Below are 17475 nucleotides of genomic sequence, written 5' to 3'. Positions count from 1 at the left end.
TGCTCATAAGTCAGCAATGAAAGCAAGAGCGATTTACAGCAATGAATCTGACCCCTATTTATTACAACAATTAAATAAACAATGCAAAGGCCATAATTAATACACCTGTGAAGCCCCAGGTGCATCGAGGTGTTCTTCTTTATACACTTTTGTGTTCTTCTACTTGGTGTGACCCCTGCGCTGGCAGCTGAAGTGGAGGCAGGCTGCTGATCGGGCTGTCCCCTGGCCTGGGATGACTTTGGCAGGTATCCTCTGGCTACCTGAGGTCTGGAGGTCCCTGGCTGGCTGAGGGGTTCCTGCACAGTTGCAGCAGTCTCCTCAGTTATCGTGGTTACTGGGGCTGGGGTCACTGATGGAGGGGCTGAAGAGCCACTGACCACATGGCGAACACCCTGAGAGGAGTCCCCAGATGTGGAGAGTAGACTGTTCTCCTGCCTTTCAAGACTCACTTGCATCTCCCTTCTAACCTGAGACAGATGAGGACCTGGCGGAGACTTCAGGCGCCTCGTCCCTCTTTCATTTTGCCACCGCTGCGTTGATCTCATGGCAAAGGTAAAGGTGTGCAGGTCTGCGCGCATCTGTGGATCTGTCTGTCCGTGAGGGTCACCAACCTCTCCAAGGAGGAAGTCATACACTCGCAGGCCTAAAGCATGGCAGCACTCATGGCATGGATGGACTCTTTCATCGTCCGTTCATGGCCGTGCATTGCTGCTGGCAGATCTGCCAGATTTTTCCTTACCTTCTCTGCAACTCCAGTGTGTTCTGTGCTGTTGATACCAGAGGCCCATCATTAGCCTGGGTCTCAGCATGGGGCTGGTCATCCACAGTCCTCCAACTATCAGCAGCTTTGGCTGTTACAGCCTCTTTCAGCTGCATGGGCGTGTTTGTGATGCTTTCATCAGCATGTGACCCTGAATCTAAGCCAGTGTGCATGTCCACTAATGTGAGAGTATCTGCACTGTTGACTGGTGCAAGGGAATGATGTGTCGGTGTATCCTCTGACTATTCCTCCTCCTCCTCAGAGGCCGACTGCCGCCCTCGTGTCCCAGCTGCTGAGCTTGCCTTCAAAGTGCCATGACCTGCACAAGAGAACACAAACATTTGTGGGTTCGGTTGTTCAGATCTCATGCCAACCATGCGTGATGTGGATCTCCAGAAATGTACTGGAGGACACATGATCACGATGTCACCTCACTCTCTTGTGTGGACACTCCAGTCTCACTGTCCATGATCGGACAGCCGCCCTGGGCCCCCACTAGCTCCACTGTGCTCGGGTGGCACAGTGGTGCAGTGTTTAGCACTGCAGCCTCACAGCTCCAGCAACCTGGGTTCAATTCTGGGTACTGCCTGTGTGGAGTTTGCAAGTTCTCCCTGTGTCTGCGTGGGTTTTCGCCGGGTGCTCCAGTTTCTGCCCACCACCAAAGACTTGCAGTTAATAGGTAAATTGGCCATTATAAATTGCCCCTCGTAGAGGTAGGTGGCAGTGGAATATAGGGACAGGTGGGGACGTTGTCGGAATATGGGATTAGTGTAGGCTTAGTATAAATGGGTGGTTGATGGTCAGCACAGACTTGGTGGGCCGAAGGGCCTGTTTCAGTGCTGTATCTCTAAATAAAAATTTTAAAAGAAGAACCTCCTCTGCCGACATCAGAGGATGCACATCACAGATCCCACTGCCAGTCCTCGACATCTCCCTGGTGTTATGGACCCATTTCTCCTGCAAGCGGAAAGAAGGATACAGTTAGACCTTGCACAAAGAACAACAGGACACTTACACTGGTGGCAGCCCCTCTTCCCCTCATGGGGGTCTCCCAAATGGCTCCTCCCCACATTCACTCTCAGGAAGCATAATGGGGTGAGCTTTGAAAGAAGGCGGCCTGTCGCCAAGGTGCAGCCATGCTTTTGACAGAGAATGTAGTGATGACTAACCTCCTTGCCACCGCCTTTTTGGTCACTCCCTCCCCGTGTCATGCACTCTCCTGCGTAGCCCCATGCATGCAAGAGCCAAAGATGCGATAGATATGGAGGACTCACCTTGGCAGAGTGGAGGAGGTCATTGACCCTCTTGCGGCACTGGACCCAGTTCTGGGGTGGTTGGGGGGGGGTTGGTGGTGTGGTCCCATGGCTACTGACCTCCTCTGCGATCTCCATCCAGGCTTACTTGGTCAGGTGGGAGGGTCTCTTCTTGCCATTCTTTGGAAAGAGGATCTTCCAGCTTTCAGTTGTAGCCTGGAGGGGAAACTCCAGGGAGGCATCGCTAAACCGTGGGATCACCTGGTGTCTTGCCTCAGACGTGGTTCCTTTCGGCTCCCGCACTGCCTGTTCCTCCGCAGTCCTGGTGCAGGTGTTCAGGGGGATCCAGCAGCAGCACTATCAGTGAAGGAGCATGGTGGTTTCAGCAGCAGGAGCAATAGAGATGGAGGGGGGGAGGTATCGCAGCAGCAGCAGCAGAGGGGCTCAGGAGTCGCAGGAGTAGTTGGCTAGTCCAGGAGTCACAATAGTAGTGGGGCTGGCCCAGGAGTCACAACAGTAGTGGGGCTAGTCCAGGAGTCACAGCAATAGTGGGGCTAGTCTAGGAGTCACAGCAATAGTGGGGCTAGTCTAGGAGTCACAGCCGCAGGGTGGGGGTCCAGCAGTTACAGCAGCAGTAGAGGAAGGTACTGGAGTCACAACAGTAGCAGAGTGGGGTCGATGAGTTATAGCTGCAGCAGCGGGGTCCAACAGCACTCCAAATTCACTGCATTAGTGAAAGGCATCCATACAGCAGGACTGGCAGTGCTTTAAAGATGGTGCCAGCACCTGCATTTTCATCAGCTGACACCGCCATCAATGCCTCATATCCTGCCCTCGTCCTGCATTATGATGGGCCCCGTGCCTCGGTTATATTAATTGGCCGGCCGCCGCATGATCACAGTGTGGCGATGACACCCATTTCTTGTGCTGCCGCTGAGACCCACAATGTGCTGACAAAATTCAGCCCATAGGCGCTAGCTTTAGTTGTGGTCAACCTCACTACTGAATGAGTGGGGTACAAGAAAAAAGTTCACAAACTGGAAATTTTATTTTTAAAGTGTAAAAATAAAACTATATGTACGTTGTTCTTCCTTTTTCTTTGGGTTTTCCATAAAGTATGTGCTGTTGTAATGTTTTTTGTTACTTCATTCTGAAACTATTTTCAAATATTTTGTTGGAACTTGCAACCACATTACTAAACCTGTGAGACAAGTGGCCCGGATTTTGCAGTCAGCGATGAAAGAACAGCCCTCGCTGTTCATTACTCTTACCCTTGCCTGTAGAATTTCTGTAGGCTTTTGCAGTGATTAATAACCCGAAAAAGCATGGCACCCTCTACAGGGGATCTGGGGCCTGTGCAAACAGGGCAATTGATAGTGTAAATCCTTAACCAATCAGACTGAAGAATCTTTACTCAGACAGCAATCTTAACACCCCTCCAAAAATGGGTGGATTTGGGTCAGGTGGCTAAAATGTAAAAAATCAGGAAAAGGAACCCAACCCACATCGAGCCCACACTCTCCCAGTTTGAATGGAGATGGGACAAAGGGTGGCTGACTAGTTTAGTTTAGTTTAGAGATACAGAACTGAAACAGGCCCGTTGGCCCACTGAGTCTGTGCTGATCATCAACCACCCATTAATATTAATCCAACACTAATCCCATATTCCTACCACATCCCCACCTGTCCCTATATTTCCCTACCACCTACCTACACTAGTGACAATTTATAATGGCCAATTTACCTATCAACCTGCAAGTCTTTTGGCTGTGGGAGGAAACCGGAGCACCTGGAGAAAACCCACGCAGACACAGGGAGAACTTGCAAACTCCACACAGGCAGTACCCAGAATTGAACCCGGGTCGCTGGAGCTGTGAGGCTGTGGTGCTAACCACTGCGCCACTGTGCCGCCACTAATCCACGCTCAGGAGGCAAGTCTGTCATTAAAATCTTTTAAAGAGGCTACATGGCTTCATTTTAACAAGGTTTTTATTTCCAACCATTCTGAACCAGCTTTCCTGAGCTTCAGGAAACACAGCAGGTAAAAAGAGGAGCAAAGGGCTTGATCCATCAAGTAAGTGCATTTACTGCATTACCTGTGGGCCAGGGGGGTGCAGAAGTGTTTCTCTCCAGACACAAACAAGCTAACCTGTAATTTTTGTTTTAAATCTCCAACAATAATTAAATTCTGAAGGAATGAGACTCCTGGCTTGTTAAAGTTAATTTTCAGTGCCAGAGATGTTGTTTGGCAGTAATTAAGACTTATTACACCATTAAAAATTTACTTGCACTTGAATGAACAAGCCTGTTTTCTTGGCTGTTTAGTGAGCATTGGTCACATTAGTAGTAACTGAACTTCACACCCTTCCATGTATTTCAATGCCCAGTCTGTTGGCAGGATACTCATAGCTAAGCTTCTGGAGGAGCAGAGCAACCACAACAGCAACTTCTTGATTTCTATTTTTAACTGTGCATATCCGGTTGCTGGAAGTTGCTGTCCGATTTATTCTTTAATAATGATGAATGCTGTTAACCTTACTGTCACTTTTACCACAAAATCTGGGCCATTGCTAAAAAGGAAGCAAATCTGTGAATTTTAAAAATGAAACTCAACAATAATAATAATGGCAACATTTTTCAAATTGAAAAATGAAAGAAATTTGTGCACCTCAGACCAAGCATGGTGTGGGGCGCAGTGTAGCTCAGTAATCCTCCAACCAATCTATTCAATCTCATCCTGCATGAATGATCGTTCGATCGTGGGACTGTATCTTACTTTAGCATTACCAACATGCTTGGAAAACAACACTGGCACACAAGAACTCAAGAAATGTACTGGAACAACCTTGGTCTAATACACTCTCAGAGAAATGCAACAGATAATTTATCTGCTCTTAACTTCAAACCATGTTGTTCATATCCTGTATTTGGTCTTTGTTGTAGCTCTGTATCAGGTATACAAATAGTCATTTGATGGTACAGAACTTGTGTATTGCTGAAAATAGAGACATACTGGCAAAACTTTTTGTCTTGTACTCATCAGGACAGACACAAGAATACCAAATTTAAAAGGGAGCAACAATTTATACTGCATGAGAAAAGGGTGCTGATTGTTTGGCAAATTGATTCTGATTGGTCGAGGCATTACCATGGAGAATGCACCAGAACTATTGTCCCACACACTTTGGTTTAATTCAAAAAATGGCCCAAAGCCTGCACATGTTGCATTTGCCTGCAGAGGACAGGTCCCTGTGAATGAATATATGTAGCTTCTAGCAAGTGTATGTGAGACACATTGTGAGCCCAGCTGATAATCTTAAATTGCTTGTTCGTGTAATTCTTAGCACACTCAGGATTGTTCAACAACTGTTCAGCACTCAGGATTGTTCAGCACAGTGAATTATTCTGCTGTTATTAGAGATACCTGTAAACACTTTTCTGACATCAGTAAAATTTCATGATACTGTTCATGATTCAGTGTTTCTTTGGATGAAGTCATTCATCTAATATATTATTCCAAGGAAGTGATTAAATTTTAAATAATACCAGAAATTATTGGAAATGCAGAGCAGGCATTTAGAGAACAGAAACAGAAATTAATGCTTAAACTGTTACGATATTTCCAGCATTTGCTGGATTTGTTCCAGATTTCCAGAAACACAGAGCTGGATTACTTCTGGCGACTGGGGTCTCAGTGATGGGCTGGAAGGCAGGGACAATTACAATTCGACAGCGGGCAGACAATTAACTGCCCACTTTCAGGGACGTCGTCCCTTTAAGGGATGAGCTCTTGTCTCCAGAGCTGCTGGCCAATGGGAGGACTGGCAGCTCTGCAGTATTGGCAGCATCACTGGGAGTGGTGTCCACTGCCGGTACTGCAGGAGCCCCTGTCATACTGTAGAAGGGAGGAGACTCCAGGAGAGGTAAGTGGGGCCTGGTGGCTGGCAAAATGTCCCTGGTGACATAATGGAGGGGTGTTGGTGAGAGTGGGGTGGTCTTCCCGGGGTGGGGGGGCTTGGCAGCATCTCCCTGCAGTGGTGGGTCCCTTCGCTTTCAGTAAACTTGAGGTTGAGTTGGCATCAATTGGCCTGGGGTGGAAAGGCCATCCTTGGACTTCCCAGCCTTGGACAAAATGGCAGTGGGCCCAGGCTTGTCAGGTATGGCACCGGGAACACCACACCCTGCCATTTTGTTTGTCCCCCCCCTGCTGTCTCCATGTCCGCCTCCAAGGGAAGAACAAAATCCTGCCCACAGTTTTTAAAACCACAATTCTAATACTTATTTTAGACTTTTTAAGTCAAGTGGAGCATACTATGTTGCAAGGGATAACATAGGACATGCAAAACATGAAGACCACAACATTTGCCTTCGTAGCACCCCTGGTGCTACAGAAACAGAGTGGATAGCCAGAGACTTTTTCCCAGGGTGGAAAGGGCTATCACCAGGGGGCATAATTTTAAGGTGATTGGAGGAAGGTTTCGGGGAGATGTCAGAGGTAGGTTCTTTACACAGAGAGTGGTGGGTGCGTGGAATGCGCTGCCAGCGGTGGTAGTAGATGCAGATACATTTGGGGGATTTAAGCAACTCTTGGATAGGTACATGGAAGATAGCAGAATGAAGGGTAGGTAGTTATTTTGATCTTAGAGTAGGTTAAAGGTTCGGCACAACATCGTGGGCCGAAGGGCCTGTACTGTGCTGTACTGTTCTATGTTCTATGTTCTAAGTATTGTTACATGGCAACATCCAGCAGCTGCCTTATCCTGTGAGTAATGGCATCAAATTGTCTATCCTGTGGCCAATTATGGCTGCAAGAACATGTACATGCATTATGCAGCTACAATTCATCAGAAGGATTTTCTGAGTGAAGCCTATTAATGATGTTTGTGCAGCAAAGATTTCAGATATGGGTTGGAGCTGCAATATATGCTGTACTGCAAAATGGGCACATATGGTAAGCATTCAAAGAACTGTATAATAATCTTGAATGTGAAAATCTGTGGGGGAAATTGCTTTGAAGGATCATGTTAACACACAAAAAGGGTTCAAGTTTCACTAATACCTCAAAATGAAAAAGGATTACGACAATCAGGAGTTACATTTTCTTCCATTCACAAACTTCAGTATGAAGTAGAGATGAGTATAAAGTGCAGGATTCTGTTTTATATTAACAATCACTTTTATTGTTAAAGATTAGTGAGCTGAGTAAATTATAGCCTAAATTAACAAATAAAATGCTATGTCCTTAAAATTTCTCTACACAGTGCACATTTTTCAGGCATTAACTGCCCTATGAAGTCTCCAATATATTGGGCAGGAATCACATGTGCATTTCCTGCCAGATGTACACATCACATTGGGAAAGGACAAAAAAAAATCACTGTGCAGTGCCGACTCCTGAAACAGATGTTAAACCTTTTGTGTTTGGAACTCCGGGAACTAATGCCTGTTTGAGGCCATACTGCACTGAGGTAGCCTGCGCCAGCAACAACTGCACTCAGTATAACCAGTCCTCGCATGCCAACAAAAAGTAAGCTTTTGAAATTTACTCATTTAAATGTGGAATCGGCTTCTGATCCCCCTTACCCTAAGCCCCTGCTCCACACTCCCCCCTTCCCCCAGCCTCTGATCACCTGACCTGACACAGTCTCCAATGCCCACCTCCCTACCCAGTCCCCCCTTGGCCTCTGATGCCCCCTCCCAGTATCCAATCCTCCCTCAGCCTCCAACACCCCTTCCCAGTTTTCAATCTCCACAAACCCCCCAAACTGGTCCTCCCTCAGCCTCCATCCCCCCACCGCACCCCCCCCGGCCTCTGATGCCCCCTCCCCAGCTTCCACTCCACACCCTTCCACATGGACTCCAATCCCACCTCCGTCATCAATTCAAACACTCTACCCAGCTTCCAATTCCCCTACAGCTTCTGATGCCCTATGCTGGCCTTTGCATCCTTCCCTGACATCAGCACTGCTGCAACACTGGAGCTTCATTTACACCCCACTGACTGGCTATTTGCTCCTCATTGGTTTGATGTTAATGAGACCTGATGCCCAATTTAGAGATACAGCATCGAAACAGGCCCTTCGGCCCACTGAGTCTGTGCCGACCATCAACCACCCATTGATACTAATCCTACACTAATTCCATATTCTTATCACATCCCCACCTGTCCCTATATTTCCCTACCACCTACCTATACTAGGGGCAATTTATAATGGCCAATTAACCTATCAACCAGCAAGTCTTTGGCTTGTGGGAGGAAACCGGAGCACCCGGAGGAAACCCACGCAGACACAGGGAGAACTTGCAAACTCCACACAGGCAGTACCCAGAATTGAACCCGGGTCGCTGGAGCTGTGAGGCTGCGGTGCTAACCACTGCGCCACTGTGCCGCCAATATTGAGGATGCCTCAAGTTTGATCATTTAGATGCAGGGATCTTACCCTATACACCAGCACATCCTAAAATGGGCGAGCCTGCATTGGTATCTTTGGGTAGAATTGATGACTTCTTAGAAAATTCATAATCAGAATCTTCCAAAGGACTTATGCTATTATTAAACAGACTGTTCAATAATAAGGAAGCCTTTATTTTACTTTATGCTGGAACAACATTGAAGGGCCTTTAAGATTTAGCTGTTGATTAAAATGCAGTGGATGTTGCTCGCTTTACATACACTAGATTTGCTCAGCCTGCTCTGAGTCAAGGACTACGATCACTTTGAAATGCCTGAGTTCAATCAGACAGGAGAAAGTTGCAAGTGGGCTGAGTAGCAATAACAAATCAAAATGAAGGAAGTACAATTGCTGACATTGCAAAGGTCACAAGAGTGCTGTGCTACTGTATGTCTGCGCGTCATGACACCACCTAGCATGTACGTCAGGATACAATAATGTTTCAAGGCCATTTCTTAAGTTAACATATATTACTTGTCTGAACAGGATGTGGTTTTAACAATTCTAACTAGAACTCTGTTAGGTTACGAAAAACTGAATATATTCATTATATTGGTGATGCCTGTTCTCTTATCATCAGGAAATGAGATCCTTAACAACATTCTAATATTTCGGTATATGAAGCACTGAATTAACTAACAATTTGACATCAAATTAGGTCAGACATACCTGGGAGTCAGATTAACTCACAGATACGGTCAAAGTCCCTTCCTTTTTATTGTCATAGTGTAAATATGTCTCATGCTAGTTGGTGGTGAATCACATTTAGAATTATAATAGACCACAATTCAGATTAATAGTCGGTGAGTTATTTTCCAACATTGACCAGCAAAGAATCAGAGAAACTTCCCCAGGTTTCATGATGTTGAAATGTTTCAAAAATGATATAGAGCGGGTTACTGGTAATAATATAAAATTTGCTTTTGGCAATAACCTATGTAGTGAGCCAATGAAAAATGGATAGCATTAAAAGAGACATGGGATAATTTAGAGGATGGTCTAAAGAATGTTAGATGGATTTTCAGATAGTGAAATATAAAGTTAATGTACGTTGGAAGAAGGATCCTATTTTAAGTAGGCCATTGGGGATTTATTCAAGGTAATCTGGCTCTGCAGGGACAAAGTTTAGTGTCTAACCTTAGCGAGGTGATACCACTAATAATTCTTCAAGGTGATGAAGAGACCCTATTTTGAAGTAGGCCAATCTACTTGTGAGGTTAGGAAAGTGAATCTGTCCAGAAAATAAGCATATATCTCCCTTAAAAGGTGGGACGCCACTAAATAACATGAAAGATTCCTTTTGTCCTCGAGGCCAGTATAAAATTAGAACCACATAAACCTAATGTTACAGCAATATAATCAAAGAAATGACAGCACTATTATTTCTTTAACATGATGAAGGAATGTTGTTTTTAAGTAGACCAGTTTAGATGCAGGAACAGGTTAGTCTATGAACATGCTATTGCCTCCCAATCTGTGTCCACCTTTCCCAGATTCACTATGTTTGCATCCTTTCAATCAGGTTTTGCCTCGCCGCAAGATCAAAACGGCTCTTACCAAAGTCACAAATGACACCCCATGTGACTGTGACAAAGGTAAACTATCCCTTCTTGTCCTTCTGGACCTATTGATAGACTTTGACATGGTTGTCCACACTATCCTCCTCCAATACCTTGCCACTAGAGTCCATTCTTATCTATCCAGCCGTAGACACCTGCAATTGCTTCTTTTCCCATTCCACGCCATTGCCTATGGTATCCCCCGCGAATCTATCCTTGGATCGCTCCAAATTCACATCTACCTGCTGCCCCTCAGCAATATCATCTGAAAACACAGCATCAGTTTCCACATGTACAATGCACAGCGCTACCTCATCACCACCTCTCTCAACCTATCCACTGTCTCTAAATTATCTGTTCCACATCCAGTACTATATGAAAAGAAAATTCCTCCAATTAGATATTGGGGAGGCTGAAACCATTATCTTTGGTCCCCGCCACAAGTTCCATTCCATAGCCACCTGCTCCATCCCTCTCTCTGACAACAGTTTGCAAATATATGGCTGGACTTTATGGGCCCCCCCTGAGGCGGGGTTGGAGGAGGCAGGGCACAAAAAGAATAATGGTGGGGTGACGCGGAGGGCTCGTTACCTCCCCATCACCAAGCAATCTTACCCGCTGTGGGATAGGGAACGACGGCCTTCCCGTCCATAGTCCAATTGGGGCTCTTAAGTGGTCTATTAACGGCCAATTAAGGGCCTCTTCCCGTCACCACTGGGATTTTACCAGCAGTGGGAGGGTGCTTCTGCCATGTGGGGAGGGCACCTTGTAAAATGAGACACCCTCGCAATGGGCTTTGGGGAGGAGGTCCCTCCTCCGTGGGGAATTTGTGGCCCATGGAGGACCCCTGCTGGGAATTACTTCACCCCCCAGATGCCCATCCCCCTGGACTGTACCCCCTTGCTGGGGCCAGTCCGGAAGGCCCCGGCGACCCCGCCTCACCCATCTCTGGTCTGGTGTTCCACCGCAAAGCCTGGGTCCAAGGCCTCTGTAGTACCAGCAGTGTCCACCCCCTCCAGGTGGCGCTGCCAATATTGCTGAGCTGTCGGCCCTCTGATTGGCCGACATTTCTTGGAGGCGGAATCCTCATTGTTAAAGGGACGGGGATCTCGGCTCGTGAAACTTTGATGTAAAAAGACTGGAGGATCGCTCTGGGGTGGCAGGACAAGGCTGAGGCGGGGTTCCTCCTGCTTTTTTGGCCCGGCACTGGGATCCCCGCCGCCTATGCAGAATCCAGCCCTTGGTGTTATATTTGACACTGAGATGAGCTTATGATCATATATCCACAACATCAAACCTATTTCCACCTCTGTAATATCCCCCGTCTCCACCTCTGCCTCAGCTCATCTGCTGCTAAAACGCTCATCCATGACTTTGTTACCTCTGGAGTTGACTATTCCAGCACATTCCTGGCCAGCCTTCCTCTTTCCACTCTCCATAAACTTGATGTCATCCAAAACGCTGTTGCCTGAATCCCTACCAAGTCCCAGTCACCCATCACCCCAGTGCTCGCTCTCCGAGATTGGCTCCTGTTTAAGTAATGCCACAATTTTAAAATTCCCATCCTTGTTTTCAAATCCCTCCACAGCCTCGCCCCTTCCTGTCTCTCAAGATTATAAAAGATCACATAATATTTATGGTTGAGGAAGGCCATTGGGCCAATATTAGTTAATTCATGTCAAAAGATCCTAAAGTCCTCCCATTTCAGCATCCAATTATTTCTTGAAAGATTCTATAGTTTTTGTCTCCAGTACTTGTTCTGAAAGTCTATTACTCTTAGCAAGAAGAAACTCCTGATGTCAGTCTGAAATTTACCTTCTATTTGTTTGAATCTATATCCTGTTGTCTAATGCTGACAATTTGAATTAAAGTCAAATTCCTGATTTGTTCATTCCATTCCTTTAACCTTCATATATACCTCAATGTGATCACCCCTCAGATCCTTCTCTTTAGTGCTGAAAATGTCCTGTTTCTCCAACATTTCCTCATTACCCAGATCTTTGATATTAGGGATCAGCCTTTTGGCTCTTCTCCTCACTATCTCTAAAGCTTTATTTTCTCTTTTTTATATTGGCGACTAGAGCTGGATGCAGAACCATTCCTTGGCAGTGAAGTGATTTAATGGAAACAAGCATTACAATTATGGATAAACTAAAAAAAAAGAAATTTCTTCAGCAAACTAAACATCATCGATATTAAATAATGTGTGATGTATGTTGTTTTGGTACGCTGCCACCTTAATTAGTCTAGCTGATAGAGATACTTCAGTCTGAAATAAAAACAAGACATGCTGGAAATACTCAGCAGGTCTGGCAGCATGCCAAAATGTATTGAACAAAATTCAGGTTCCACGACAAATTTCACAGTTTTAGGTCAGGATCTGCCCAACACTATATTTTCACCTATCAAAACTGGTTTCAGCAGTGATGCAGTAGGCAAAGGCTGCTCATTAGCGTTACTCCTCAAAGCTAGTTTGTTGTGGGGGTGTAAACCGTGGCGCGGAGTCAACTCCCCCTTGGCCCCTTTATTCCCGTCACCCACTTGATCCTGGCCGTCACGTGGGACTAAGTCCTCTTAATTCAGGCTCAGGCTGGGTGTTTGGGATAACGGGTTACAGGAGAGCCACCCTCCACTTAATCCACCGGCTACAGTTAATAGCTTAGTACAAAGAGGAGGAAACTCAGTCCTTTCTTTAACTATCAATTTACTTTATTCACGTTGTTGTACAATGTAAGAATAAGGCTTATACACTTAGTTAGACAAAAGCTTGCAACTCAAACAGGGTTATACAGTTAATAACAAAGCTAGCTGGAATTGATAAGCACACCCACTAGGTTCCTCTGACCTTTCCCTGACCTAATCACAGAAAACAAAGGATAATACCCGAAAAAGGGGAGAGCTGATGCTGGCCAGGCGTTCCGTTCTCTCTCTCTTTTACGTCGTCGCCGTGTTGCTCACGCAGGGTCTTCCACTTCCGCGATGGTTGTTCTCCGGAGTTTCTCGCTGGCTCTATGCCCAAGATTCTCTATTCTTATTCTCCTTCTTATCTCTTCAAAACTGAGCTGTCTCTTTCCGGTTGGTTTAAGCCTGCTCACCTCTTTCGTATCTTCTCCTAATTGGCCTAGGCCCAAAGACCCTGGTATCACACCGTGTCCAAATAAGGCTCCTTTCGTGAGATCTCTCCTTTGTCTTGTCACATAAATTAATTGGTTCAAACTGGTTTTTACCAGCACAGGCCAGTGTCTGAGCTCCAGGTTACAATAGTTCACAAACAATCCAGCAGTTTGTTAAAGATTCTGTACTTCTTGCAGCCCCTGGCCAACAGGGGTAGGCGGTTAGCATCTACTTTTTTCCTCAGCAATTTTTGAACATTCTTGGGATTATCATTTCATAATCTTTTAGGTATAAGGTGCATTTACATTTTAACTGGCAGTTGTCTGGAGCAATCTAAATAACATCTGACAAGGTTGTAAAGATAGGACTTGCTGATCCAACTCCCATATTGTTGTATGATCTGGATATGCTCCATGTGCTCCCACTACTACCCCAGGATCTGTACAAAACAGACAATGCCAATCCTACCTGGGCATGCCAGAAAAGACCTGCCTGCTTGATTGTCACCCCAGCCACCACCTTAAACATTCACTCCCTTCACCACTGTCGCACAGTGGCAGCAGTGTGTACCATCTACAAGATGCACTGCAGCGACTCACCAAGCCTCCCTAGACAGCACCTTCCAAACCCACGACCTCTACCACCTAGAACAACAAGGGTAGCAGATACTTGGGAACACCATCACCTACAAGTTTCCCTCCAAGCCGCACACCACCTTGACCTGAAACTATATCGCCGTTCCTTCATTACTGCTGGATCAAAATCCTGGAACTCCCTTCCTAACAGCACTGTGGGTGTACCTACACCCCAAGGACTGCAGCGGTTCAAGACTGCCACTCACCACCAACTTCACAAGGGCAATTAGGGATGGGCAATAAATGCTGGCCTTGCCAGCGATGCCCACATTGTATGAAAGAATTTTAAAAAAAGGATTTCTGCAGAGGCAGTGACTGAGTTTTCCTAGCTACCATAGGCTGAATTACAACAAACAAGAACTGGTCTTCCTGTAGCTGTCACAGTCACCACAGCACTCTTGCCTGGAATTTTCTGAGGGTTCTCCCAATTAGCAGTCATAACATAGGCAGAAGATCAGCGGAAACTCCGGGATAGGTGGATAAATGGGAGTTTCCACCGATCTTTCCACCAAAGTCACAATAGTTGATCAGGAGAACCCCTGAGAAAATTCTCAGTGTAAGCTTCTTTGTCACAGAATTTTTCCAGGTCATTGCAAGAGACATCTGCCAGAGAAGCCAATCACTTAAATAGGAAAAATTGGTGAATAATTTGGCACCAACAGACTTCCCAACTTCGGTTGGAATATAAAAATTTGTAGATTGTTTGGATAAGTGTTTTATCAAAGGCTATGACGCATCAAGAATGTCAGCTACTGTTTTTATGAATAAAACTTGTACTTCACTTTCTGTTCATTCATCTGAAAGAACTGTATTGTAGCAGGTCATTTACTACGTGTTAAACGGAACCACTGATGCCAGTGCGGTTTCAAAGAAAATTCAACATTTCTGTGGTGTTTACATTAGTGGGAAATGGGAATAGAAAGTCAGCCCCTGTAAGCGTCTTGTGACAATGGTGAGTCATATTGGAAGTTAACTACCACAGAGACTGAAATTCAACAAACCAAAGACAAATAACTGCAGCACCATAACTACCAAAGCATTCTTAGCATTCTAGTTAACATAATGATAAACATACTATTAATTTGTAACCAATTTCATGAATACATGCCAAAAAGCCTGAATTCACAAGCTATATATTATGTCAAAAAGTACAAGAAGCTGTATGGGGTGCACTTCACATGTGTTCACTCAAGATGAAGCCCAATGCAGCCAAAACAGTTTTGTAATTTTGCAATTTATAGGTATATAGTGAAACAAAAATGATCAGATTAACAAAAACAAAAGTTGGGCAACTGATTGAATCAGTTCATGTTGAGCAAACGTCCAGGGAATAGTCTCAACATCTTTTATTTTGTTTTACTTTCTGTGGGCGAAAAGAGAGCTGTTCAAAACATGATGACTATCAATTGGAATGAGATGACTCTCACATGTTTGTGATCTCTAATAAGTTGCTAATGGGGAACACACATATGTACAGTCGATATAGCACGGATAAATGAATTTTTCTACTGTTGTACACTAACACTGGGATGAATCATAACATTCACACAATATCAAATTCCAGTGCCTGTCTTTTCTCAGCACCGTTGTTATAATGTTAGGGTTTTAGGTAACCTAACATATCGAGGATCAAATTTCTGTTCAGTACTATCCAGAATAAGGAAATAGGCCCAATTTTTAAAAATTATTCTTGTTCCATTGTAAGCAAAACTCCTTTCTTGTCTTTGGGGTAGAAATTGATATGCGTGGCATCCATTTTTGGGTATAAGGTACAACACTGACCAATTTAGCAATGTGCCAATCTGTGATGATGTTTGGTTCATTGCTAAATTCATCAGGTCCATTTTCTAAGTGTCCAGGCAGCTATCTAAAACAGGTGTGAGGCCCATTGCCTATGTTTATTAGGGGCTTAATGCCTGTTGAAGGACCTCTCTGCAAAAAAAATGTTTACAATGAGTGGGGCAGACATTGAGCCTGGTCAGCTCAGCATTCTTCAACTAAATCACCAACTAAAGTAAAACATTTTTTAACATAACAAAAAACCTTCCTGGGGACTCAGAAGGAGCAGGCATTCTCCCCAACTCCACATTTGTCATGGTCATCAACCCCACCATAGTCCGCTCCAAATCCCATCCCAGAATTTACTTTTGGGCTCCTGCCAGTGAGGTAAATGGCTTGACATTGGTGACCCGTAATGCACTTGCTGGTTGTCAAAATAGTGGCAGTTTGTGCATTAAATGCCAATGAAGCTGAAGGCCCAATTTCAGGTTGGCCTTGAGACTCTTGATTCAGGCATGCACTGCATTTGTAGCATCAAGTCTGGGCCCACAAAATGATCCCAGATGAATTCCTACAACTTACTGTTTCAATGTCCAGCAGGAAGTTGTGCAATGTAGCTCTTGATTGTGTCATCAATATTTTTCCCTTAGGATTACCATATACACGCAGAAAATCTCCTCCGATGATCTGAAAGCCCTCAGAATGCTTTAGAACAGCTACTTCCTGCATTTCAAAGTATATCTAGAGAGTTCTAGCCCAGGTGGTGTTGCAGAGTGTAGGATCCCAGCTTAAACCACATAGCTTTTCATATGTGTTGTGGAACAGAATGTAATCTTTAACACTACTGTAAATAATAAAGGATAGAACTGTAAATATATACTTAGATGAGTTTAGAATTAACTGACGTCTCAAACAGCAAAAGCAATTTGCTGCAAAATATTCCAGGCCTCCAGTTGTTGACTAAAAATATTTTTTCATTACCTGTTTTTAAGAGAACAAGTAATGGATTAATTATATCTGAGTTTACATTCTTGGTACGTATTCCCATGACCTGCAAAGGACTCTGGAGTTTCCCACTCTCATGAGATCACAGGAACTGTCAGGCTGGCAGCTTGTGAGCCACGTCAACCTTTAATTTAAAATCCTTTCAGTCAAATTCACCTGTTTTATGGAGTGAACAAAATTACAATGTACAAAAATTGAATGTCACTCAGTAAAGAAAAGGTGCAGTAAAAATCTAAAGTAGGCTTTCTTTTTTTTTGTAAACAAAATACTTCATTTCAAAAATTAAATAAAGAAAATGCCATTCCAAAAGAACTGTCTCTGGCATCAGCTCTATGGTGAAATTGTGCAATTCATGGAAACATCTGTTCAGAACCTAAACTGTAATAATAATAAAAACGTTCTTCCACTCCTTCTTACCCAAGAACTGGATTTGCTGCCTTGCCTCCAGCTGATTTTCCTGGGTGGTGGTTGTTCTGCCTGCAGGACAGACTGCTGATGGGATCCCTGTCAGCAAGTGGGAGACTGCCACGACCAACTAGTACAGTTCAGCTGCTGTGGCACCTACAAAGGTGAAGCCCAGCTTAAAGGGGAAAGATTGGACAGATTAGAGGGCAAGCATAATGTTAGGCCTTGGAGGCTGACGAGAGGGGTGAGGTGCCCTCCAGAATGGAAACACAGGGCCTTTTGCTGTTGCCAGTGGGGCAACAGTGGAATGGGAAGATGGCAGTCAATTTGGGCAGCTTGCTGGGAGCCACCTCCCTGCCATAATTTACGTGTAGCAGGTGGGGAAGGCGTAGGCAACAGAGGAACATCCAGGTCCTGAATTCTATTGCTGTTTGCATTTTGCAATGGGAAAATTACCTGGCTTTGAGCAGAAGATAATACTGTAAATTATCAAATCTCAGTGAACTTCACGTC

At 44.8% G+C, this 17475-nt stretch overlaps 1 protein-coding gene and 1 long non-coding RNA gene across 2 annotated transcripts in view; one reads left to right on the top strand and one right to left on the bottom strand.

Annotated features, from left to right (window-relative positions):
• Positions 1-7533: 7533 nt before the first annotated feature.
• LOC137374595 (uncharacterized) overlaps positions 7534-17475 on the top strand; it is a 108886-nt gene continuing 98944 nt past the window's right edge. Inside the window, exons 1-2 of the mRNA XM_068040933.1 lie at positions 7534-7540; positions 9988-10060. The gene's annotated coding sequence lies outside the window, so the exon portion shown is untranslated. The remainder of the gene's footprint in view (positions 7541-9987; positions 10061-17475) is intronic.
• LOC137374596 (uncharacterized) lies at positions 12712-16465 on the bottom strand. Its single transcript, XR_010975855.1, has 2 exons — positions 16135-16465; positions 12712-15136 (listed from the first exon to the last, which is right to left on the bottom strand). It is a non-coding gene; the product is annotated as an uncharacterized lncRNA (long non-coding RNA).

Source organism: Heterodontus francisci, chromosome 10 (genome assembly GCF_036365525.1).
Source record: "Heterodontus francisci isolate sHetFra1 chromosome 10, sHetFra1.hap1, whole genome shotgun sequence".
NCBI classification, from domain to species: Eukaryota; Metazoa; Chordata; class Chondrichthyes; order Heterodontiformes; family Heterodontidae; genus Heterodontus; species Heterodontus francisci.
Note: the sequence above shows the minus strand (reverse complement) of the source record. Positions and strands in the feature narration are given on the sequence as shown.